The sequence below is a fragment of the Coregonus clupeaformis genome, chromosome 5, assembly GCF_020615455.1.
Source record: "Coregonus clupeaformis isolate EN_2021a chromosome 5, ASM2061545v1, whole genome shotgun sequence".
In the NCBI taxonomy this organism is placed as follows: Eukaryota; Metazoa; Chordata; class Actinopteri; order Salmoniformes; family Salmonidae; genus Coregonus; species Coregonus clupeaformis.
The window spans coordinates 35367125-35393537 of NC_059196.1; the positions used below are offsets into that span (position 1 = coordinate 35367125).

General features: G+C 44.4%; 1 pseudogene; it reads right to left on the bottom strand.

Moving 5' to 3' along the window:
* Positions 1 to 833: 833 nt before the first annotated feature.
* On the bottom strand, positions 834 to 26413 carry LOC123484411 (annotated as a pseudogene).

Sequence of the window (26413 nt, forward strand, 5' to 3'; positions counted from 1 at the left end):
TACTTTTACTTAAGTACTTTACACCACTGGTGTTCAAGCAGGGCTGGAACAAAAGCCGGCACACCCAGTGGCTCTCCAGGAGGGGTTGGAAACTCCAGCTGTAGGTTTCATGCAGAAGGAACAGAGTTGTCATTAATAAAAATAGATACAATGACCAATAAAGATGTAGATTATGATAGATTTTTATCAAGTGCAGTCGTATATGAGGACTTACATGAATACAGAGACACAGTGTTACATGATCACACAGTAAAGGCACTGGGATAGGCACACATCTGGCTTCCCATATTGTCCACAACTCCTTCCTGCATGCATTTGGCCCCATATACGTGGATAATGGATACGTACAATAATAACCCCCTGGGCGCACACTGGTTGCATCAACATTGTTTACACATAATTTCAATTAAATTACATTGAATTGACAACTGTGCTCAGCGGGAAGGCATTTTATCAAGCATTTTGTGAAATTAAGGAAATCATTTTGGTTAGTGATGACAAGTACTATAGACACATTGTTTCCAGTAGCCTATATGGAATTGATAACCAAAACAAAGTCTAACAAGTATAGCTGTATATGGAACATATAGATTCATATTGATATGTTAATAACACCCAATACAAGAGGCTTCTAAACAGCTTCTACCCCCAAGCTATGAGACTCCTGTACATCTAATTAAATGGCTTCCCAGACTATTTGCATTGACCCCCCCCTTCTTTTTACGCTGCTGCTATTCCCTGTTTATTATCTATGCATTGTCACTTTAATAACTCTACCTACATGTACATATTACCTCAATTACCTCGACTAACCGGTGCCCCCACACATTGACTCGGTACCGGTACCCCCTGTATATAGCCTCGCTATTGTTATTTTACTGCTTATTATTATATATTTTTTTTATGTATTCTTTCGTTAATCTGCATTGTTGGCTAAGGGCTTCTTAGTAAGCATTTCACTGTAAGGTCTACACCTGTTGTATTCGGTGCATGTGACAAATAAAATTGGATTTGATTTGACAATGAGATACATAAGTGTGCTAACAGTAAATTACAGTAGACTATTATAGGTAAGAGGTTGATAATTAGGCTTGTTCAGACCGGTACAGTTGCTAGCTCCACAGGTTGCTTGAAGCAGGTGACTAAAAGCAGGCAGGGAAGCGTGTGTATCTGACCCCAGGTAGAGTAGCAGGCGCATGGGGCACAGAGAGAGGACAGGCAGGGTGAACCTCTCAGAGCCCCAGGGTGTCTTTCTGCACCTGGCAACCCAGAAGGTTATTTCCAGCCTGGACACACTCGGACACACTGGCCACTGAAACACACAACATCACCAGAACAGGTATCATTATACTGTGGCATCATGGTGGCAAGGATGGGCAAAATGTATCTTCAACACTTGTTTGAAGACAAAATACCACCAACATTGTATTGTGAATGATTATATTCAAAAAAACAAATATATTTGTCATTGGATCCCTACTAGGAAATTGCTTTCACCTAAACAACTTATTTCCAATCAGGGCAGATGAAGGACAAGAGTTTAGATGCCAGGACTATGAGAGTAAACTATAGCTACCTTTCTGAGCCTGGATCCATGATGCTGCCTTCATGGCCAGAAACTGCCATTCCTCCTGAGCCTCCATCTTGAAACCATAGAGCCATACCAGGGCTAGAACCGTGGCCCACACCTCATGGTCCACCTGAGAGAGAGAGAGAGACGGAGAGAGAGCAAGAGAAAGACAGATGGAGAGACAGAGCGAGAGAGAGAGAGAGGAAAGAGGCAGAAGATAAGGACGCTGAGACATGGGTATTTTGGGGAGATTCAGTTCAATGGTCATCATGCCTTTGTCCAGAGCTGATGGTCTTTCTATAGAGCACACGTGCAGATACTCTGTGTGAGTGCATCATCTTGCAGCAAGCTCATCTGCAATATTTTCGGTTCATCTTGCTGCCTGTGGAAACGCCATATCACTGAGTGTCAGTTGAACTCTGTGGACCTACCTGTGCAGGCTTTGGCTTGGCCACCTCCTCCTCAGTCTTCCCCAGCACCTCAGCCAACGCTGCCTCCAGAACCCAGGAACCAGAGGCCTTCTGAAGGGAGATCAGCTGGAGGAGAGGGTCCCTCACAGGCTTAGAGGTTGGGGCTGGAGAGTCAAAGTCTGATGGGATGGGAAAACATAATGGTCAGAAATGGTTACAAATGATCAAAATGCTTACAACCCTAACCCTAACCGTTGCAGTAAAATCCTTGAGCTGTGCTTGAGTATTAAAGTCACAATAAAAATAGTAACAATTAGCATGTATTTGGAATTAGGTTAACACAGACATTAACTCTTAAAATGACCTTCCTAACAGTCTTTGTCACAGTCTAATACTTCTAAAGCATCCAAACCTGAAACCCAATGTAAATTGGTTATGTTAGTGCCGTACATTCCCATTTCCCCTTTGCCAAGATAATCCATCCACTTGACAGGTGTGCCATATCAAGAAGCTGATTAAACAGCATGATCATTACACAGGTGAACCTTGTGCTGGGGACAATAAAAGGCCACTCTAAAATGTGCAGTTTTGTCATACCACACAATGCCACAGATGTCTCAAGTTTTGAGGGAGCATGCAATTATCATGCTGACTGCAGGAATGACCACCAGAGCTGTTGCCAGAGAATGAATGTTCATTTCTCTACCATAAGCCGGCGCCAACGTAGTTTTAGAGAATTTAGCAGTACGTCCAACTGGCCTCACAACCTGCAGACCATGTGTATGGCGTTGTGTGGGCGAGCGGTTTGCTGATGTCAACGTTGTGAACAGAGTGCCCCATGGTGGTGGTGGGGTTATGGTATGGGCAGGCATACGCTACGGACAACCAACACAATTGTTATTTGAATATCATGATGAGATCATGAGGCCCATTTTCTTTAAGGTATCTGTGACCAACAGATGCATATCTATATTCCCAGTCATGTGAAATCCATAGATTAGGGCCTAATTAATGTATTTCAATTGACTGATTTCCTCATATGAACTGTAACTCTGTGAAATCAATTAAATTGTTGCATGTTGCGTTTATATTTTTGTTCAGTATAATTCAACATTAACAATTATTTTGTTTCCAACATTTCTGTAAAAGCTATGAAATGTGAAAATGATCAAAGTTATGAAATGTGTCAATTCCACATTGTCAAATTTAATTATTATTTGAATTGAAAATGAAATTAATAAAACATGTAGTTTCATCAAAACATGCAGACTTTAAACATGAACCCATAAGATCACTATCTTAATACAAATTAACAGTATTATTATTAACTCATAATAGTGATATGTAAGCATATTGAAATAGAGTCATGAACTTGAGACATGCAACTTGTTTCTTAACCAAATAGACTTGGTGCTGACCTTCAAGCTTACTCTTTTTGCTGAACGTTAACCCTTCGCCTGGGGTATACATATCAGCTTGGACATCCTTTAACCAATTCATTTTAATGGCACTCCCCGAAATGATGGGCTCGGGGCTGGACAGAGCCCTTCTCTTTCCACATCCCATCATTATGTGCCTGGGGCTGGAAGGAGCCATACTACACGCCATCATCAAGGGTATGGGGCAGTGATACAACTCTGAGAAAGAAGGGAAAAACACAGGTCACTGGGTTACAAACAAAGGTACACGCACAGAACACATTAATGACTAAACAATGACGACTCCGTCTTACACGTGCAGAGGGCACAGTTTGCGACACCACAGCTCGTGGTTACCACTTATTTAGCGCGGTTTACATATATGCATAAAATCATTTCCTTGCACAGCCTCTCTGTAACACACACACTCACTCGGCGTGGGGACTTGTCTGCGTAGCAGCTGTCCTTGCAGGGCCTCTCCATCTCCTTTGTGGACAGCGATGAAGGCAGTAAAGGCACTGCTCACTCCTGATTGGACGCTGAGCTCTACCACCTTCTCTTTCACTCCCTCCTTCTCCCCATCCTGCTCCCTCTCTTCCACCTCCAGGGATCGGATCAGGGTTCGGAGCCCCCAGCCTGTGGACGGTCAGTCTGGAGAGGAGGGACAGAGAGAAGAAGAAGTGGGAAAAAGGAGAGAGAGAGAGAGAGAGAGAGAGGAGAGAGAGAGAGAGAGAGAGGTTGAAGGTGGGAGGAGGGTTAGAGAGATTAAGTTGGTAGAGTGGGGGAGAGGAGGGTTGATGATAAGTTGGGGGTACCTACAGTATTAAATGTATCAAATCATATAACATAACTGAAATGCATTAGAAGTGCTGGGACAGATTCTGTTAATGGAACGTCATGGCAGTCTTGCCTGTAAATAGTGGCACGTTCCCTTAATGCATCTGACCAAGGCCTGCACAGTGTAAACAGTGTTGTTTTTACCCAGTGTCCTCTGCAGGTTTGAGACTGAAGCTCAGCTGATTCTCAACAGGCTGCTCAGCCAGGCTGTACTTCACTGTCACCGAGCCCTCTGTGTCCCCTGAGCTCTGAGAGAGGGAGAGAAGGAGAGAGAGAAAGACAGACAGACAGACAGACAGACAGACAGACAGACAGAAGGAGAGAAAACAAGGAAATACAGGGTTGAGTTAAAGACGTGGACCGTGACCCAAAAAATTGTTGTCTTGCAAATAAGTTATGACCTTCCCAGTGTCCTTTGAACATTGACACACTGTATGTTCAACAATATTAACACTCATAACATGAAGGCAGAGCCCTCACCTCCCCAGTGAGCTGGGCATACAGAAGTGCCCTTTGACCCTGGAAGAGCACTCTGATTGGTGGAGATAGAGGGGTGACAGACACCTCCTTTGGGACATTCCACTTGACTGAGATGTCCACCACAGCAGGCTGCAGGGCAAACCGGAGGGACTGCATCACCTGAGGGAGGAGAGTGAAGGAGGGGGCAGAGTAAAAAAAGGAAATAAAAAGGAAAGAGAAAAAGCAATAGAGAGAATAATGGAGGTGATGAAAATGTTTGTAACCAATACAGCCCTCTCTTTACAGACACACACACACACTAATAAGCTCTCTTACTTTGGGCTGCATCCTGTCCTGTCCTGTGATAAACTGTGCATGCCCTCCGGCCTGTTTGGCCACCCCAGAGATGAGAGCAGTGCTGGCCCCCTCCCCAATCCCAAAGGAGAAGCACCTGGCAGGGACACACCCAGGAAACAGTATTATTGTTGTGGTTGTTGTCAAATACTAAAATAAGGCTATCAACCAAATCCCTATCACTTGTGCTTGTGGGCTGACTGAATTAAAACATAACTGTACAGGAAGAATCATCAATACAAAAGCTTTCATTTTCTCACAGGGGTGAAAAAACCCTAACCTACATAACTCGCCCACACTGCTGCTCACAGACAGGTTGGGTAGGTTTACTTTAGATTGGGTTTTACAATGAATCTTTTGAGTCAAATAGACCAGTGGTTAGAGCATTGTTGATATACACTACCAGTCAAAAGTTTGGAAACACCTACTCATTCAACGGTTTTTCTTTATTTTTACTATTTTCTACATTGTAGAATAATAGTGAAGACATCACAACTATGAAATAACACATATGGAATCATGTAGTAACCAAAAAGTGTTAAACAAATCAAAACATATTTTATATTTGAGATTCTTCAAATAGCCACCCTTTGCCTTGATGACAGATTTGCACACTCTTGGCATTCTCTCAACCAGCTTCATGAGGTAGTCACATGGAATGCATTTGAATTAACAGGTGTGCCTTCTTAAAAGTTAATTTGTGGAATTTCTTTACTTCTTAAGTGCAGTCGCAAAAAACATCAAGCTCTATGATGAAACTGGCTCTCATGAGGACTGCCACAGGAATGGAAGACCCAGAGTTACCTCTGCTGCAGTGGATAAATTCATTAGAGTTACCAGCCTCAGAAATTGTAGCCCAAATAAATGCTTCACAGAGTTCAAGTAACAGACACATCTCAACATCAACTGTTCAGAGGGGACTGTGTGAATCAGACCTTCATGGTCGAATTGCTGCAAAGAAACCACTACTAAAGGACACCAATAAGAAGAAGAGAAATGTTTGGCCAAAGAAACACGAGCAATGGACATTAGACCGGTGGAAATTTGTCCTTTGGTCTGGAGTCCAAATTGGAGATTTTTGTCTTTGTGAGACGCGGTGTGAGTGAACGGCTGATCTCCGCATGTGTATTTCCCACCGTAAAGCATGGAGGAGGAGGTGTTATGGTGTGGGGATGCTTTCTGCTGACACTGTCTGTGATTTATTTAGAATTCAAGGCACACTTAACCAGCATGGCTACCACAGCATTCTGCAGCAATACGCCATCCCATCTAGTTTGGGCTTATTGGGACTATCAATTGTTTTTCAACAGGACAATGACCCAACACACCTCCAGGCTGTGTAAGGGCTATTTAACCAAGAAAGAGAGTGATGGAGTGCTGCATCAGATGACCTGGCCTCCACAATCCCCCGACCTCAACCCAATTGAGATGGTTTGAGATGAGTCAGACGGCAGAGTGAAGGAAAAGCAGCCAACAAGTGCTCAGCATGTGAGAAGTCCTTCAAGACTGTTGGAAAAACATTCCAGGTGAAGCTGGTTGAGATCATGCCAAGAGTGTGCAAAGCTGTCATCAAGGCAAAGGGGTGGCTATTTGAAGAATCTCAAATATAAAATATTTTTGGATTTGTTTAACACTTTTTGGTTACTACATGATTCCATATGTGTTATTTCATAGTTTTGATGTCTTCACTATTATTCTACAATGTAAAAAATAGTAAAAACAAAGAAAAACCCTTGAATGAGTAGGTGTGTCCAAACCTTTGACTGGTACTGTAGTTTCCACTGGTTTACTTTCCAGACAGGTGCAATGGCCTCTGTAACAAACTCTCTATTAAAACCAGGTAGTGTAAATATTTCACAGGTGGGAGGTAACAGAGCTAGCTATGGGATCTCTGCCCCAAGTAGGTAATGATAGGGGAAACAGTGCTTGTGGGTCTACCTGTGAGAACCAGCATTCGTCTTCACCAGATCCAGGACTTCCTTGGTGTTTCTCACCTCACCATCAGTGAACAAGAAGAGCTGAGGATGACAGAGGGTATGTTCATCATGTGTTAACGTTAAATAATGTATGTGCAGCCCTGAGGTATACTGAGTATGTTTCCCCAGTAACCAAAAAACACAGGTCTATTTGCTGTCCCAGTAAGCCAGGTGTGGTACTGCAAATACCACACTCAAAAGACACTGTTTGGTTGGGTGTAACTCTGTAACTAAACATGCCATTGGTTGGCTGTAACGCAGTAACTAAACATGCCATTGGCTCTCGTGAGGGGGGGGGGTGAATGTAGCGGACATGAGTTAGTCATGGTCTTGTCATGAGGTAGCCCCGCCTGCAAACTTCAGAACCAGTGTCTGTACTCGGCCCAGGCGGGAATGTCCTCATGGACTAAGACAAATGGTTGCTGCCGTGGGAGACCCAGGTTCATATCCCTCCCGTGTGTTCCACATGGAAAGGTGGGAGGAGTTTGAGGTGTTTCAGGAGGAACCTGTATGGATCTCAGTGTGTAAGGTATGTAGAAGGCCAATGAATGAGGTGATTAGAGGTTAGAACAAATATTAAAGTGCCACTCCACAATAACTGACAGATTTTTTTTAAACCACATTGTGGACCTCTCAGATAGTTGAGACACTAAAAAACAAACCTAGTCAAACATGGTACAGTTGTTCCTTTCGCGTCATCGATAATACATCACATCATCTACATTTTTGGTAACCGTTATTATACATTACGTCATCTATACACTGTGATGTCACGAGAGGCTGTGTCCTGGAGGGACGTTACATCCCCCTGAGGTGGCTGCAAACCCAGACAGCTATGGCTCCATCTGCTGGTATGGTCGGGAACTCCACCCCTCTATGGCCAATCTTCCCACGCAGCTGAAACAAATGAGGAGCTGATGAGCTGAAGGTTTGGTGAAGTGAAGAGACACAGTCTCGAAGCTGGGCTCTCGGGAGGACAAGAGTGCTGCACGTCCACTTCCATGAGGAATATAAGGATTTGGAGATACTTACCTTTGGGAAATACTCACCTTTGGATGTATGCACCTGTGGAAATACGTGTGGGACATTTGGAAGGACGTTTTGCTGGGTTGGCCACTAGCTGCAACGTGGAATACAGTAAGGCTGGGGAAAAGTTATTTGAGCGAGGGAGAGTTATGATTTTGGATGTGGAAGAGACATCCCTGAACTGTTAACCCTTAAGAGCCACCAGAGAACAGAATTGTGTTATACTTTCGTTAGTTTCCCAAGACCTTTAATAAAATCCTTGTTTTGGTTGAACCTGGTCTCCTTGCACTACTTGAGCAATCCCGCTGAAAGCTGTGTAGCCTCTCGTGACGTCACAGATGGTGGAGAATACGGGCATTCTCAAGCGTTAATAGTGCATGTCAGAGGAGGATACCGAAGGTTTGATCACCCAGTTTTCCAAGTTGGCCGTAGGCTCCCCGCCGACTGAAATGGAGGACATATTGAAAGCCCTTGTTGCTGGCCAGCAAGCCCAGATGCAAGCAAACGTGGCTCTCTTGGAGGAGCAAAAGAAAGCCAACCTTCTGAAGGCAGAGGAATTGCAGTTGCAGAGACAGAGGGTGGTCCAAAATACCCGCCCAATAAAGGCAAGTGACTTTATATCTAAGATGGGAGCTACCGATGACATTGAGGCATACCTGCATGCATTTGAGGCCACGGCCACTAGGGAAGCCTGGCCCAAGCAACAGTGGGTTGGTCTGTTAGCCCCCCTTTCTAACCGGGGAATCGCTGAATGCTGTCCGGGACCTGGGCCCTGACCAGGTTACTGACTATGATGCCCTGAAGTCTGAGATCCTCAGCAGATATGGACTCACAAAGTTTGGTATGGCCCAGCGCTTTCACAGCTGGACCTTCCAACCAGACCAACCTCCTCGGGCGCAGATGCATGAACTTGTCCGAATCGCAAGGAAATGGCTGGATCCGCAGAGGAATACAGCAGCGGCGGTGGTGGAGGCCGTTGTGGTGGATCGTTACCTACGCGCCCTGCCTTATGAGGCAAAACGGTTCATCAGTCAACAGGCCTTGACCACGGCTGATCTGACCGTGGAAGCTGTGGAAAAGTACCAGGCCACAGCGGAGATGCTGAATGCTTCCCGAAAAGACCCCAGGAGGGCGGCCCCACCACAAATGGGAAGAACCCGTCCAAAGGACCCCAAGGTCTCGAACCCAGCCACGTCAGGACTTATCCCGGCTCCAGGGGGAGCCAGAAACCAGGCGGGTCCAAGAAGAGTACACCAGGAGGGGGAAACTCGACAGTGTTACCGGTGTGGGGAGATGGGACATATCTCCTGGCAGTGTGGGAAACCAGCCGATGAACCTATGCCCACTGCGGAGTCCTCCAGCTCAGCACCCACACACCGTGTTGCCTCGCTCTTGGGAGTCGTAGATGGCGGCCCAGATCGACCCCCCACCTGCCCGGTAACTGTGAATCACCATGATGTGGAGGCCTTACTGGATTCTGGTAGCCGGGCCACCCTGGTGCGTAAGGATTTGGTGGGCCCAACGTGTCTGACCCCCGGGAAAGTCCTCCCAGTTTCCTGTGTCCATGGGGACACCAGAGAATACCCCATTACTGAACTTACAATGACCAGCACACGGGGAACCATACACACGACGGCGGGGGTGGTTGATTCCCTCCCGTCCCTGTCCTAATTGGACGAGACTGCCCAGCCTTTTACCCACTCTGGAGAGAGTCTCAGGAGAGGATAACCCGAGTACCTCGGAAACGGAGAGGCAAGACTCATCCTGGGAAGGCTCCGGTGCAATCCTCCGAATTACTCACTCCCCGCCCGGGCTCTGATAGGGATGGCAGGTGCCCAGACCGACACAGAGACGGAGCTACAGAATCTGGACAAAGAACTGTCTGGTCTGAAGGGGACCGCTAAGAGGTATCGTTTGTTAAAGCAACAGTTAGACATGAAGACAGAAGAGTTAGATATCCTCCAGGCTAAACTCCAACAGAGCTCCTTCCCTAAGCAACAGGAGGAGCTGGAGAGGCTGCGCAGGACCATCGAGGAGTGCGAGGAGACCCTGCGCAGTAGTAAGGAGGTCCAGAAGAAGGCAGAGGAGAAGTACAAGGTGTTGGAGAACAAGATGAAGAATGCGGAGGCAGAGAGAGAGAAGGAACTGAAAGCTGCTCAACAGAAGCTAAACTCTGCTAAAACCAAGGCTGATGCGTTCAGTAAGAAACTCAAGGAGAGACAACAGGAGGCTGAGTCCCTGGTCCTAGAGGTGGAGGAGTTGAAGAGAGAGCAGGCTGGCAAGCACCACGGCAATGCGGACGCCCTCTCCCGGCGTGATGCCTTCTTCGCTGCCTTTACCCGACGAGGACGTCGGTCCCGAGGAGGGGGATGTGTGATGTCACGAGAGGCTGTGTCCTGGAGGGACGTTACATCCCCCTGAGGTGGCTGCAAACCCAGACAGCTATGGCTCCATCTGCTGGTATGGTCGGGAACTCCACCCCTCTATGGCCAATCTTCCCACGCAGCTGAAACAAATGAGGAGCTGATGAGCTGAAGGTTTGGTGAAGTGAAGAGACACAGTCTCGAAGCTGGGCTCTCGGGAGGACAAGAGTGCTGCACGTCCACTTCCATGAGGAATATAAGGATTTGGAGATACTTACCTTTGGGAAATACTCACCTTTGGATGTATGCACCTGTGGAAATACGTGTGGGACATTTGGAAGGACGTTTTGCTGGGTTGGCCACTAGCTGCAACGTGGAATACAGTAAGGCTGGGGAAAAGTTATTTGAGCGAGGGAGAGTTATGATTTTGGATGTGGAAGAGACATCCCTGAACTGTTAACCCTTAAGAGCCACCAGAGAACAGAATTGTGTTATACTTTCGTTAGTTTCCCAAGACCTTTAATAAAATCCTTGTTTTGGTTGAACCTGGTCTCCTTGCACTACTTGAGCAATCCCGCTGAAAGCTGTGTAGCCTCTCGTGACGTCACAACACGTATGCATAAACAAAACTAAGTAAAGTAGATAAAAGGACATTCAGGAACTTATAAAGAAACTTCTCTGTTGGAGGATACGTTGGCAGGCTTTAGCAGAGGCATTTACATTATTGTTACCTAATAACATTTCACACAATTTATTATTTTCAGCTAGATTGTTAAAATTAGCATTTTGGCTGGACAGCTGACGAAAAAGATCATCCCTAATGTCATTGTATAACCCACAGTAAAGCAAGGCATGAGGTTCTGTTTCAATGGAACCATCGTTACAGAAAGTACAGACATTTCTCTATGGGAGTGGTTGTGTATGTAAGGTGTGTAAGTTACCTGTCTGGGCTGGTCGGGGAGGCAGGGCTGGCTGTAGATATGTTTTAAAGGCTGGAGGATCTCTGTACCTCCCATGTCAGCACTCATTCCCTTCACCTTCTGTAGAGCCTCATCCATAGTCTTCTGGCTGTACTCCACACTCTTACTGACGTCCAGATAGACACACAAGGTCAAAGGGTCATCACCACTACATATTACAGACCGAAGCCATGGACATTTTCATCTTTAACCTACCTGCTGCAAATGATTAGATGTAAACATTAACTGTCACACAATGTCACTGTTTATCTTTGAATACGGATTACTTGGTGCAACATACATGATAAAACCCTAGAACGACATTACTAAATGTATTTAGAAACAACTTGAACTGATTGAGACGGGGGTTGGAAGGAGAGAACACTCACGGAAAGAAGGACTTATAACTGGACCCAAAGCCGATGACGTTGAAGTAGCAACCCATTGGCAGGCTTTTAAGCAAGAGCAGCAGAGTATCCTGCAAGAGAGAAATCCAACAAGTGTCTTTACTCCTCAATAAACCTTATAGGACAGTCTTAAAGAACTAGTACAGAATAGTAACCACTGTGTCCTGGATTTCACTCCAAACTATCTCTTGGTGAATGCTGTGTAGCTTGAGCTGTTCATTTACTAGAATAGGATTGTGTGTGTGTGTGTATTCATACCCTGGCACTGCCAATACGGTCCTGTGCCCCAGACCCATTGTGCATGGGGCATCCCATGCTGCCAGAGCGATCCACCACGAATAGGAACTCCCCGTGTGAGGTCAGCGATGACATCACATCCTTGGGGAACTCTGGGTACAGGCTCAGCATGACCACTGGGTCACCCATCAGAGAGCCTGGGGGGAGAAAAGAAAGAAACAAAAGTAAGAAAGAAGAAAGGTCCAACAGTCTTTCTCCATTTCTACAGGACACCTCTCCATCTGTCTCACCATGTCATTCTCTGTAAACATGGATGAAGGTAGTAGACTAGACTACTCATTAATCTCATATACACCAATCTACAACAGAGTACACCCACCACCCACTCACCTGGCTTGGCAGAAGCCTGTCCTGCCTCTACTATAGCAGTAGGCTGATGGGTGTCTTGGTAATACAACAACAGCTCAACGTCCCGGTCAAACTGATGACCTGCAGCCAGACTGACCTGCAGTTAGAACAACATTCACATGAAGACAGAGCAGTCAGAGGGAATTTAACAACTATGAAGGATTCTGATGGTTCATGATGCTAGTGAGAGTGCAAGCACACAGACATACTGTACACACACACACACACACACACACACACACACACACACACACACAGACAAACCGTACACACACACATTCATATGTACGTAAAGAAACACACTTCCACATGCATATGAACACAAACACAGACAGACACACACAGTACCGTGGCTTGGGTTTTCTCTGTGTTGAGGTAGTTGAGTGGGTCCAGGGGACAGTTGGACTCTACTCTAGAGATGGGATGAGGGGACGACACGCGGGCACTGAGGGACAGACTGTAGGGCACAGAACCAGCGGGCACTGAGGACACCTGGGCACTGCCATCACTACCACTGTCTGACCCTTAGAGAGAGAGAGGTGGGGTGAGGGAGAGAGACAGGGTCAGGGAGAGAGGAAGAGGGAGAGAGAGAGACAGAAGAAAGAAGGAGAGAGAGGGAGAGAGAGAGAGAGAGAGAGAGAGAGAGAGAGAGAGAGAGACCAACAAATTAGCATGTTTTTGCTCCAGCCCAGCACTACCACCTTTCAACTCACCAACTCACCAAGACCTTGATTCATTCACTCAGGTGTATTAAAACTGGACTGGAACTAAAGCCTACACCATCCAATGTGGGTCTCAAAGAGCAGGACTGAAGACCACTGCCCTATGGGACCAGGTACTGGTTCCTAGTCACACTGCTGCCCACATAGGTTTTAATTTGTTTTGCACTGCCCTATGATGTATTACTGGTTTGTGTCTCTCTATACAGGTGTCCATGTTCTTACCCTGGGGGTTGGTAGCGGGGGTTGAGCACGGCAGGCAGGCAGAGCCTCAGGCTGTCGTCAGCCTGTACAGCCAGCTCTGTCACATAGTCCAGGCTGACAGAGGCCTTCTCTCCTGGAGGCAGACTACCCACACTCAGCTTGAACACGTCCGGGCTCTCATCACTCTCCTCCAATAGGAAGGCTTGCTGTCCCGAGCTCAATGCATCATCATACTGCTCCTGCGCCTGAGGGGGGACAGAGGAAGACAGGGACGCATCATCAACCTGAGACACAGCATAGTACAGTAGCATACATCCAGGGTAGGGTGCTGTCTGACTGACACTAGTCAGGTCAATGGGGTTTGACAGAGAGTAGGATTTGACAAAGCAGTGGATGGAGAACCAGTTTTATAGGGTCAAAATCTAATACTGAGAGCAGAGAGCTGCTGGTTAACCAATAAGTGATAATAATAAGTAATGGATTGGATTTATATAGCGCCTTTCTACCAACTGAGGTACTCAAAGCAGTTTACATTGTAATGGGGAAACTCCCCTCATCAACCATCAATGTGTGGCACCCACCTGGGTGATGCACAGCAACCATTTTGTAACAGAACGCTCACCACACATCAGATCGCATGGTGGAGAGGAGTGATATATGCCAATTAGGAATGAAGGGGATTATTAGGTGGCCATGATGGAAATGGGGCCAGGTTAGTCGGCCGGTAACACTTAACACCAAGTTGCTCTTAAACCTGTGTAATAACGCTGTAACTACACTAGTAACAACATTTGTACCAACATGTTATTGATTGGTATTAACATGAAATTAACCCAAATCCTGCTATAAATTATACTTTTGTACATCTCAGAAAATGTCTTAAAAATGTCTACAGTTGCATTTGTCTCTATGTTGACTTGTCATCTCTCCTCACCTTCTGTTTCTCCTGAACCTCAGCCACCACCTCAGTCTGTCCTATCTTGGCGCTGAACCTGCAGACAGCAGCCTCTCCTGGTAGAGGGAAAACAAAGATGGCCTCCAGAGGGCTTTTCTCCTGGTTCTCATACTGCAGAGTGGAGCTCACAGTGGCCACATGCCCCTGCACACTCACCTCCACAGCAATACTCTTCAGAGGCACTGAGAGAGGGAGGTATGGAGGGAGAGAGAGATAGATGGAAGAGAGAAAACTTACGATGACAACGTTTGGGAACCACTTGGAGATAGTAAATGTGATTTAACGCTCATCTCATGGAAATGTTTAATTGAGTGAAAAACAATATAAATGTGGTGGAATGTTCTTTAGTATTTCTTTAATAAAAAAGGAAGAGAAACAGACACTGGAAGTAAACAATCATTTCTGCTTTAAAACCGTACCTGGTTTATTCTTGACAGTTACCAATCCACAGCAGTTCACCATTTTGGCTCCTGTATGGGGAAGTCAGGTGTCATATTATAATCCTCTTACTGGGAAACAGGCACTGCTGGTTTATTGATTTGTACTGTATCAATATTGATAGAACCAGGCAATAAAACAATATTGGTCTTCCTAGCAGAGGGAACATATTTACTCATACAAATCAAATCAAATGTATTCCTCACATGCTTTATAAACAACCAGACTGGTCTCATAGACTAGACGTAACATAGTAAACGTAAATCCTGGACACTCAATTTAGTATGGTATGTTACGTTTGGCATGGTTACATAAGACAGAAGGGTACTTAAGGCAAAAATGAAAAGATGGTGGTTGGCGGAGTGGATGGGTTGGCGTATAACATGAACGTCTAGCAACCCAAAGGGTGTGTGTTCAAATCTCATCACGGACAACTTTAGGATTTTAGTTAATTAGCTACTTTGCAACTACTTCCACATAACCCTAACCTTAACCCTTTAATCTAACTCCCAACCCTAACCTTAAACCCTAACCCCTAGCCTAGCTAGCGTTAGCCACAACAAATTAGAATTCGTAACATATCATACATTTTGCTAATTGTATTGCACGATTTGCTAATTCGGAACGTATCGTACAAACTGTAATTCGTAACATATCATACAAATTGTAATTAGTAACATATTATATATATGTTGGTTCCAGTGCATTACCAGTGATAGTGTATACTGACCATAACCCCTTAGTTTTTCTCCACCTGATGTACAACCAGAACCAACGCCTTATGTGTTGGGCACTTGTAGTGCAAAATTATAATTTGGAGATCCGCCACAAAAAGGGGTCGGATAATGTGTTGGCTGATGCTTTGTCTCGTGTTTAAAGATCTAGTTTTTTTTTTGTTATCCCGTCAGGATGCGGTCGATCTTTGGATTTTGGGTGTTGTGATGGTACGTGTGTCGCAAACCCTTGTGGTTTGCTCTTTTAAGGGTGGGAGTGTTACGGATACAGGTATCCTGTGTGTGTTTTTGTGTTTTTCCTCTCCTTATGCCCTAATCACAGGTGTCCTTTATGTTCCTGATTGGTGGTCATTGGGGTGTCCCACCTGTCCGACATCCGTTTGTCTGCTGATTGCTGAGGTGGACCAATCAGTGGACATTCCTCTGCATTGCACCACCTGTTTCTGGTTTTTCACTCACATCACACATCCCATTGTTTTAAAAGCCAGTCAGTTGTGTTTGTTGAGAGAGACTATTTCCGTATGTGAGTATGGATACTGTGGTGTCCTGTGTTTTGTGTACTCACCCATTTGCTGGTTACTCTGTTTGGTAACTTTGTTGTGTGTTTCTGGGAAAAGGGGGATTTAAGCAAGTTGCCCTTGGGCATACATTACCCGTAGGAAGAAAATTGTCTAAAAACACTAGTTAGACCTGAGCGGACCACCCACTGTAATTTTTGTATGGTTAGCAGTAGCTTAGCGGTTCTTGGGGCAGACAAGATCAGTTTAGTTTTTTTTTACATTATTGTTTCATTCCTTGGGTCCTGCTCAGCCTTTTTTCCCAAACCTTTACCGTGTGTTCAAAATAAACATCTTGTGTTTGACGGTAGTTTATGGTTGTCTGTGTATTTTTTGTTCTCACTGTTTCCATGTCATTATACTAATTTGCATGAATTATGTTACGGGTCTCTGTTCCATCCACCCTAGACTTTTAAAGCCACGGGGTTCGTAACATAACGTGGGGGCTCGTCTGGGATCATTCTCATTGATACCCATGCTACTCATGCAAATTAGTTTAGTGTCTGGTTCAGTGTTGAGCTTGGCAGCTGTAACTAACTGGTTTTGTGTTCAGTATTCGTCGGCTCGTGTTGCTAGTTTAAGATGGCTACTTTTGAGTTGGATGCCTTTTTGGAAAACCCTACGTGGGAGGTTTTTGAGAATTGCCATAGAGTGGATCTACAGGCTTTGGCTGACCACTTTTCTGTACCCATTTCAAGGGTTTTAGTGAAAGCAGAAGTTAGGAAAGCAGTGTTAGAGATATTATTGAACGAGCGAGTGCTTGAGTTACCGCCGCCTGAGCCTGCTGCTCCTGTAGTGGATGTGGTTGCTACTTCTGTAAGCCTGTCGGTGTCTGAGTACGAGGCTCCACCCACATTGCCCCGTTTTGACCCACTCTCCCCACTGTCCGACAGTGATGCCAGGATGGATGTCCGCTCGACACGGCTCCAAATGGAGGCGGAAGAGCGGGCACAAATCAGGCAAGACAAGCTGGAAACAGAACAGGAGACGTGTAAGCTAGAGGCAGAACAGGAGACGCGGAAGATGGAACTGGAGACGTGTAGGCTTGATCAAGAACTGGAGTTGCGTAAGATGGAACTGGAGATGCGTAAAATGGAACTAGAGGCAGAAACAGCGAGGTTAGTCTCTGCTCATACTATGCCTGCTAGTGAGCCGTCCTCACCAGCTGTGTCGTCTGCTACTTTTGATATTAGTAGACAGATCACCTTGGTACCTGTGTTTAGGGAGTCAGAGGTTGATTCCTATTTCAGTGTTTTTGAGCGTATAGCAGTAGCATTGAAATGGCCCGAAGAGGTACTTTACATCAGTGTAAATTAACAGGTAAAGCCCAAGAGGTTCTGGCAGCGCTACCTCTTGAAGACAGCTTGAATTATGACGTGGTCAAAGCTACTGTTCTTCGTGCCTATGAGCTGGTTCCTGAGGCATATCGACAGAGATTTAGGTCTCATAAAAAGTATTCTACTTGCTAGAGACAAAGGAAATCTGTTTGACAAATGGCACACTGCTAGTAAGGTAACTGATTTTAACTCTCTACGGGAGTTAATCTTGTTAGAAGAGTTTACAAATTGCTTACCCGAACGCATTGTAGTTTATCTGAACGAAAGTATCCTCACTGTCGGAAGCGTCTGTATTGGCAGACGAGTTTGTGTTGACGCATAAGAGCGTGTTTTCGGCTCGTGCGGAGAGCAGGGCCGCAGAGTTGCTAACTTTTAGTCCTAGTCGTCCAGCAGTACATCCAGCACGCCCAAAAGATGTGCGTCACTGTTTCTATTGTCATAAGGTGGGACATATCGTTAATGATTGCTTTCTGCTAAAACGCAAACAGGGGATGCCTCAGCACGCCAGGCCGCCAACGGGTGTTGGGCTGATACGTACGGTTGTAAGGCCGGAATCAAAACATATGCCTCATAGTGAATGTGGTTTGAAAGTCCCAGTCCCAGATCACAGTTATGAACCGTTCATTTTTGAGGGGTTTGTTTCCATATCAGATGACGAAGCGTCTCAGCGTCCGGTTAGAATCCTCAGAGATACTGGTGCGGCGCAGTCGTTCATACTATCTGATGTGTTGCCCTTGTCCAATAATACATATTGTGGTTCCAGTGTGTTAGTACAAGGAATTGAAATGGTATTCGTCCCAGTGCCATTGCACTTTGTGAACGTTCACTCTGAATTAGTCAGTGGATTGTTCAGAGTTGGAGTACGTCCTATGTTGCCAGTAAAAGGTGTGACATTTATAATGGGCAACGATATTGCCGGAGGAAAGGTGATACCCGTATTGGAGGTAATGGATAAAAGTGACCAGTCTCTCTCCGAGGAGCTGGCACAGGGTTATCCAGATGTGTTCCCCGCTTGTGCTGTCACACGTGCTCAAGCACGACAAGTGGGTGACGTGATAGATTTGTCGAACACGATTCTATTCAGAGTGTGACCCAGAGGATAGCTTGGGTGCTACCTCTGGTAAGCTGGTGCAGTCTGACCAACAGCCCAGGAAAAGGAAGAAGTATGTGGAACTTGTAGCCGAGGCAATACAGTTACCAGTCACTCGTGAGCAGCTGATCGCTAACCAGAAGGTTGACATTAGCCTGGCTAAATGTTTTTCTAGTGTTGTCTCAGAGGAGGAGCTAAAGAAGAAAAACATGGCATACTTCATTGATGGTAATCTCCTCATGCGTAAATGGACATCCCATGTTGACGCTGGCGGAGATTGGAATGATGTTTACCAAATAGTGATTCCTACAGCCTTTTGACAAAATGTTTTATCCCTCGCTCATGATCACCAGTGGTCCGTACATCTGGGAGTCACCAAGACTTATGATCTGGTTTTGCGACATTTCTTTTGGCCTGGTTTAAAACAAGATGTGGCTCAGTTCTGTCAACTTGCCACACCTGTCAAGTAACTGGGAAACCGAACCAGGTTATTCCCCCCGCGCCTCTTTGTCCCATACCGGCCATAGGTGAGCCATTCGAACATGTGATGGTTGATTGTGTTGGACCATTACCAAAGACAAAATCTGGTAACCAGTTTCTGTTGATGATTATGTGTGTGGCCACCAGGTACCCAGAGGCCATTCCTCTGCGAAGGATTACTGCTCCGGTGGTGAGTAAAGCGTTGATCAAATACTTCTCAACTTTTGGGTTACCTAAGGTGGTACAAACTGATCAGGGTACGAATTTCCTTTCTAAGCTTTTCAAACAAGTGTTAAAATCCTTGCCAGTTACACACCGTGTGTCAAGCGCATATCACCCAGAGTCTCAGGGTGCGATTGAACGTTGGCATCAGACACTGAAGTCTATGCTCCGTAAATATTGCTTGGAATCTGAGAAGGATTGGGATGAGGGAGTTCCTCTAGTTTTGTTTGCTGTCCGTGAGACAGTACAGGAATCCCTAGTGTTCAGCCCAGCTGAACTGGTGTTTTGACACACCATGAGAGGACCTATGAAAGTCCTTAAGGATCAGTTTTTATCACAAGAGTTGTGTGCGAAAGAAAATGTGTTGGACTACGTTAGTCGCTTTCGTGAGCGCCTACATGGTGCCTGTGCTCTAGCAAAGGAAGCGCTGTCTTCCTCACAGAGACAGATGAAACGGCATTATGACAACCAGGCTGTTTCTCGTTCACTGCAGCCAGGTGACCAAGTTCTTGTATTGTTGCCTGTGCCAGGAGCGTCATTGTCAGCACGTTTCTCTGGTCCTTATGTAATTGAAAAGAAACTAAGTGAAACTGACTATGTGATACAGACTCCTGAAAGAAAACGCCAATCTCGTGTGTGCCACTTTAACATGTTGAAGACATACCACACCAGACCCGTCACTCAGATAGACAGTCCAGAGAAACTGGCCGACTCGGCTGTCTCTATTGCTGCTACGGCTGTAGTGGGAGGTCATGTTAATGATGTGGACGGAGATGGTTTGGAGTTGCGCAATACTCAGCAGCAGTGTGCTAGATTGCCCAATTCAGAGATGCTGCTGTCTCTCCTGTCAAGCCTGATTCATTTAACGGACAGACATTCAGATGATATTGTGAGGCTATTACACAGCTTTCCATGTCTTTTTAATAATGTTCCTACATGCACAAATGTGTTAGAACATGACATTAATGTTGGAAACGCTGCACCTATCAAGCAACATGCTTATCGTGTCAACGTCTCTAAAAGAAAGATAATGAGGGATGAGGTCGGTTATTTGCTGGAGAATAACCTTGCTATGCCAAGTTCAAGTCCTTGGAGTTCTCCGTGCATTCTGGTTCCTAAACCTGATGGGACATCCAGGTTATGTACGGACTATCGGAAGGTCAATGCTGTCACAGTGCCCGACTCGTTCCCGTTACCCAGACTGGATGACTGTATTGACACTGTTGGTGCTGCTACTTATGTAACCAAACTAGATCTTCTAAAAGGTTACTGGCAGGTGCCGTTAACCTCACGTGCCTCCGACATCTCTGCCTTTGTGACCCCAGATCACTTCCTACAATATGCTGTCATGGCATTTAGGATGCGGAACGCACCAACCACTTTCCAACGCCTGGTTAACACAGTATTGCCTGGAGTTCCTAATTGTAGTGCTTACCTTGATGATCTGGTAATTTATTCAACTGAGTGGTCTGATCATGTTAACACTCTAAGGGTAGTGTGTGAACGTCTAGCAGCCGCTTCTCTAACCCTGAACTTAGCAAAGTGCGAGTTTGGGAAGGCCACTGTTACTTATCTCGGTAAACAGGTCGGCCATGGTCAGGTGCGCTCTGTAGATGCCAAGGTCTCAGCTATAAATGCATTTCCCGCACCTACCACCAGAAGAGAGCTACGCCGTTTTTTAGGGATGGTTGGCTACTACCGTAGTTTCTGTAAAAATGTCTCTGCGGTAGTTGCACCATTAACGGATTTGCTCAGTCCGGCAAGAAAATGTGTATGGTCTGAAGATTGTCGTACTGCTTTCAACACTGCTAAAGCACTCTTATGTAGTACTCCTGTTCTTGCTGCGCCAGATTTTGAACAACCGTTTAAACTGGAGGTAGATGCAAGTGCCAGAGGTGCTGGTGCTGTTCTACTGCAGCCGGACCAGAGTGGAGTGGACCATCCTGTCTTGTATTTTTCGCGGACATTTAACAAATGTCAGACAAACTATTCCACCATTGAACAAGAAGCTCTAGCTTTGTTGTTAGCTCTGCAGTACTTTGAAGTATATGTTGGTTCCAGTGCATTACCAGTGATAGTGTATACTGACCATAACCCCTTAGTTTTTCTCCACCGGATGTACAACCAGAACCAACGCCTTATGCGTTGGGCACTTGTAGTGCAAAATTATAATTTGGAGATCTGCCACAAAAAGGGGTTGGATAATGTGTTGGCTGATGCTTTGTCTCGTGTTTAAAGAACTGGTTTTTTTTTGTTATCCCATCAGGATGTGGTTGATCTTTTGAATTTTGGGTGTTGTGATGGTGTGTCGCAAACCCTTGTGGTTTGCTCTTTAAAGGGTGGGAGTGTTACGGATACAGGTATCCTGTGTGTGTTTTTGTGTTTTTCCTCTCCTTCTGCCCTAATCACAGATGTCCTTTATGTTCCTGATTGGTGGTCATTGGGGTGTCCCACCTGTCCGACATCCGTTTGTCTGCTGATTGCTGAGGTGGACCAATCAGTGGACATTCCTCTGTATTGCACCACCTGTTTCTGGTTTCCCACTCACACCTCCCATTGTTTTAAAAGCCAGTCAGTTGTGTTTGTTGGGAGAGACTATTTCCGTATGTGAGTATGGATACTGTGGTGTCCTGTGTTTTGTGTACTCACTCATTTGCTGGTTACTCTGTTTGGTAACTTTGTTGTGTGTTTCTGGGAAAAGGGGGATTTAAGCAAGTTGCCCTTGGGCATACATTACCCGTAGGAAGAAAATAGTCTAAAAACACTAGTTAGACCTGAGCGGACCACCCACTGTAATTTTTGTATGATTAGCAGTAGCTTAGCGGTTCTTGAGGCAGGCAAGATCAGTTTAGTTTTTTTTTTACATTATTGTTTCATTTCTTGCGTCCTGCTCAGCCCTTTTTCCCAAACCTTTACCGTGTGTTAAAAATAAACATCTTGTGTTTGACGGTAGTTTATGGTTGTCGGTGTATTTTTTGTTCTCACTGTTTCCATGTCATGATACTAATTTGCATGAATTATGTTACGGGTCTCTGTTCCATCCACCCTAGACTTTTAAAGCCACGGGGTTCGTAACACATATCATACAAATTGTAATTCGTAACATATCATACAAATTGTAATTCGTAACATATCATAAGAAATGGATGATGGATTTCCACAAATTAACATACCATATGAAACATACATTTCATACTAAATGGAGTGTCTCGGATTTACGTACAGAATAATAACAAATGTTCTGTAACTTTGCAAACTTTCTGATTTACGTACAGAATAATACGAAATGCTCTGAGACCACGTTGAAACAACAGGTGTAGACTAACAGTGAAATGCTTACTTATGGGCCCTTCCCAACAATGCAGAGAGAAATAAAATAGAGAACCGACAGATTCTTTGTGCAAAAAGGGAAATGACCAAACCTGAAGTTCTGGTGAACAATAAAATATGAAATAATCACAGCAGCCTGATGCAATAATGCCAATCTCTGTCCAGTGTCCATCCTGTGTAACCTCTGGTTGAACTAGTCAGACATCCTATTAAATTGGTTCTAATTCCTAATTCTATTGTACTTGTAAAATAGGATGGAATGCAGTAGTTAAGTGGGTGATTTTAAGTCAGGAGGTAGGCCTACCTACCACCTGGAGGGTGTTGGTCAGGTAGGCTATTTCATCATTTCAGAGATTGAGGTGAACACAAATTGATTTACAGGAGGCAAGTAAACATTTTGCACTTGTTTGACAAAATTGATTAAATTAAAGTGTAGCAAAAAGCATCTCAGGACAAACACGCACACATGGATTTAGGCTACTTTATCCCATCACACCAGCGGTAGAATATTCAATAGAGTGTAACTAACCGTAGCTGATTTTCTAATTTTTCTTATAGGGTAACACTTCATTTTAAGGGGTCCTTATTACAGTCTAATTACATGTGTAATTACACTGTAACAAGTATTGTAGTTAATTGTAACAACCAATAGTTACACGGTAATAACAACATATAACTGGTAGTAGTTGCGGTCTGTAATTACAACGGTGTAACAATGAATGCTTGTTACCATGCTCGTTACAAACGGGCAGGTTTCCACTAAATTCACAAACTTAGTGTTTTGTTTCATCTCAGCTGCATCCGATTCAGTAACAACAGTCACAAAGGTTGTGACCCCTCGTGGATGCGCTGTCCGAGAGATTAGGCTCTAATTACTTACAGTGAGGGAAAAAAGTATTTGATCCCTTGCTGATTTTGTAAGTTTGCCCACTGACAAAGACATGATCAGTCTATAATTTTAATGGTAGGTTTATTTGAACAGTGAGAGACAGAATAACAAACAAAAAATCCAGAAAAACGCATGTCAAAAATGTTATTAATTGATTTGCATTTTAATGAGGGAAATAAGTATTTGACCCCCTCTCAATCAGAAAGAGTTCTGGCTCCCAGATGTATTTTATACAGGTAACGAGCTGAGATTAGGAGCACACTCTTAAAGGGAGTGCTCCTAATCTCAGCATGTTACATGTATAAAAGACACCTGTCCACAGAAGCAATCAATCAATCAGATTCCAAACTCTCCACCATGGCCAAGACCAAAGAGCTCTCCAAGGATGTCAGGGACAAGATTGTAGACCTACACAAGGCTGGAATGGGCTACAAGACCATCGCCAAGCAGCTTGGTGAGAAGGTGACAACAGTTGGTGCGATTATTCGCAAATGGAAGAAACACAAAAGAACTGTCAATCTCCCTCAACCTGGGGCTCCATGCAAGATCTCACCTTATGGAGTTGCAATGATCATAAGAATGGTGAGGAATCAGCCCAGAACTCCACGGGAGGATCTTGTCAATGATCACAAGGCAGCTGGGACCATAGTCACCAAGAAAACAATTGGTAACACACTACGCCGTGAAGGACTGAAATCCTGCAGCGCCCGCAAGGTCCCCCTGCTCAAGAAAGCACATATACAGGCCCGTCTGAACATCTGAATGATTCAGAGGAGAACAGGGTGAAAGTGTTGTGATCAGATGAGACCAAAATTGAGCTCTTTGCCATCAACTCAACTCGCCGTGTTTGGAGGAGGAGGAATGCTGCCTATGACCCCAAGAACACCCTCCCCACCGTCAAACATGGAGGTGGAAACATTATGCTTTGGGGGTGTTTTTCTGCTAAGGGGACAGGACAACTTCACCGCATCAAAGGGACGATGGACGGGGCCATGTACCGTCAAATCTTGGGAGAGAACCTCCTTCCCTCAGCCAGGGCATTGAAAATGGATCATGGATGGGTATTTCAGCATGACAATGACCCAAAACACAAGGCCAAGGCAACAAAGGAGTGGCTCAAGAAGAAGCACATTAAGGTCCTGGAGTGGCCTAGCCAGTCTCCAGACCTTAATCCCATAGAAAATCTGTGGAGGGAGCTGAAGGTTTGTTGCCAAATGTCAGCCTCGAAACCGTAATGACTTGGAGAAGATCCCTCCTGAGATGTGTGCAAACCTGGTGGCCAACTACAAGAAACGTCTGACCTCTGTGAATGCCAACAAGGGTTTTGCCACCAAGTACTAAGTCATGTTTTGCAGAGGGGTCAAATACTTATTTCCCTCATTAAAATGCAAATCAATTTATATAACATTTTTTACATGCATTTTTCTGGATTTTTTTTGTTGTTATTCTGTCTCCCACTGTTCAAATAAACCTACCATTAAAATTATAGACTGATCATGTTTTTGTCAGTGGGCAAACTTACAAAATCAGCAGGGGATCAAAATACTTTTTTCCCTCACTGTACCCATGAATGTGCACTGATGAAACTATATCTCCACTCAACGTTATTGCTAGCACTTGCCACCAAAATAAAGTGTACCATCTGGGTTAATTTGGTCATCCCAGATTAGGAAAAACACACTATTTCAAAGAATAGTACATGAAATGTTTGCCTAAGTACAATGTAATTACTAGGTGTTAAACAGGATTTAGCTTGTTAAATTGAAGTGTATCTTGAGGGGTTCTTACTTGTAGTTAATGTGTACTTATATAGTACATTACCCATCCTGACAACCTGGCCCTAATTGAAAGCTTCTGGAAGTATTACTTAATTTCTGTACATTATTGTGTAATGAAGTGAAACTTCCAGAAGCTTAAAAGCTGCAATATTTAACTTTTTGGGCGACCCTACCAAATTCACATAGAAATGTTAGTTATAGATCTGTCACGCTCATTGAAAGCAAGTCTATGAAGCGGTAGATCTGTTCTATGTTCTCTATTTCTGTGCTTCCCATTCTTAAGTCTCGTTTTTGCGTCTTTTACTTTCGGTTTTGTACACCAGCTTCAAACAGTTGAAAATACAATATTTTTGGTTATTTTCAAATATACTTCACAGCAGTTTAGATAGTACAATGATTCTCTACATTATGCATTGCTTGTTTTGTCACATAAACTGAAATTAGGCGAGCTATTAGAAATTTAGCAACCAGGAAATGGTTTCTGCATATTGCACCTTTAAAATGAAGGCCAGGTTGTCAGGATGGATAATGTACTGTATAAGTACACATTAATTACAAGTAAGTACCCCTCAAGATACACATAATTTTAATTGGCTAAATCTTGTGTAATAACTGGTAATTACATTGTAGCGTACTTAGGCAAACATTACATGTACTATGCTTTGAAATTGTGTATTTTTCCACAACTGCGATGCCACCCATATTAGAATTTAGTGGAAACCTGCCCATTTGTAACAAGCATGGTAATAAGCATTCATTGATACACCTCTGTAATTACATTCTGCAATTACTACCAGTTACAAGTTGTTATTACACATGAACTATGAGTTGTTACAGTTAACTACAATACCTGTTACAGTGTAATAATGACGCGTTAAAATGAAGCGTTACCCCCAAAAAAATTATTGAACAGACTCTGAGGCGCAGTCACATGTTGCGCATCTATTCTAGCAAGCTAAACCAAATCTCCATAAAATAAGGTTATTGTGATATGTTGATGCTATCGAATTTGATGGTTCAAATAAGTATATTTATAACATTTTTGGCCAACAAAAATACGCATAGTAAATGTAATTTCAATATCGGATCAAATGTTGAATCTTTTTTTAGCAAACCTGAATGCTTTCACAAAGTAATCATCCCCAAACAAGGCATTTATGTAACATACCTTCAAATCTGTGATAGGATGGTTTTCAATTACTGCTCTGCAGGTCCTGGTGATTCGTTTAGAATGAATATGCATCGGAGTACACTAC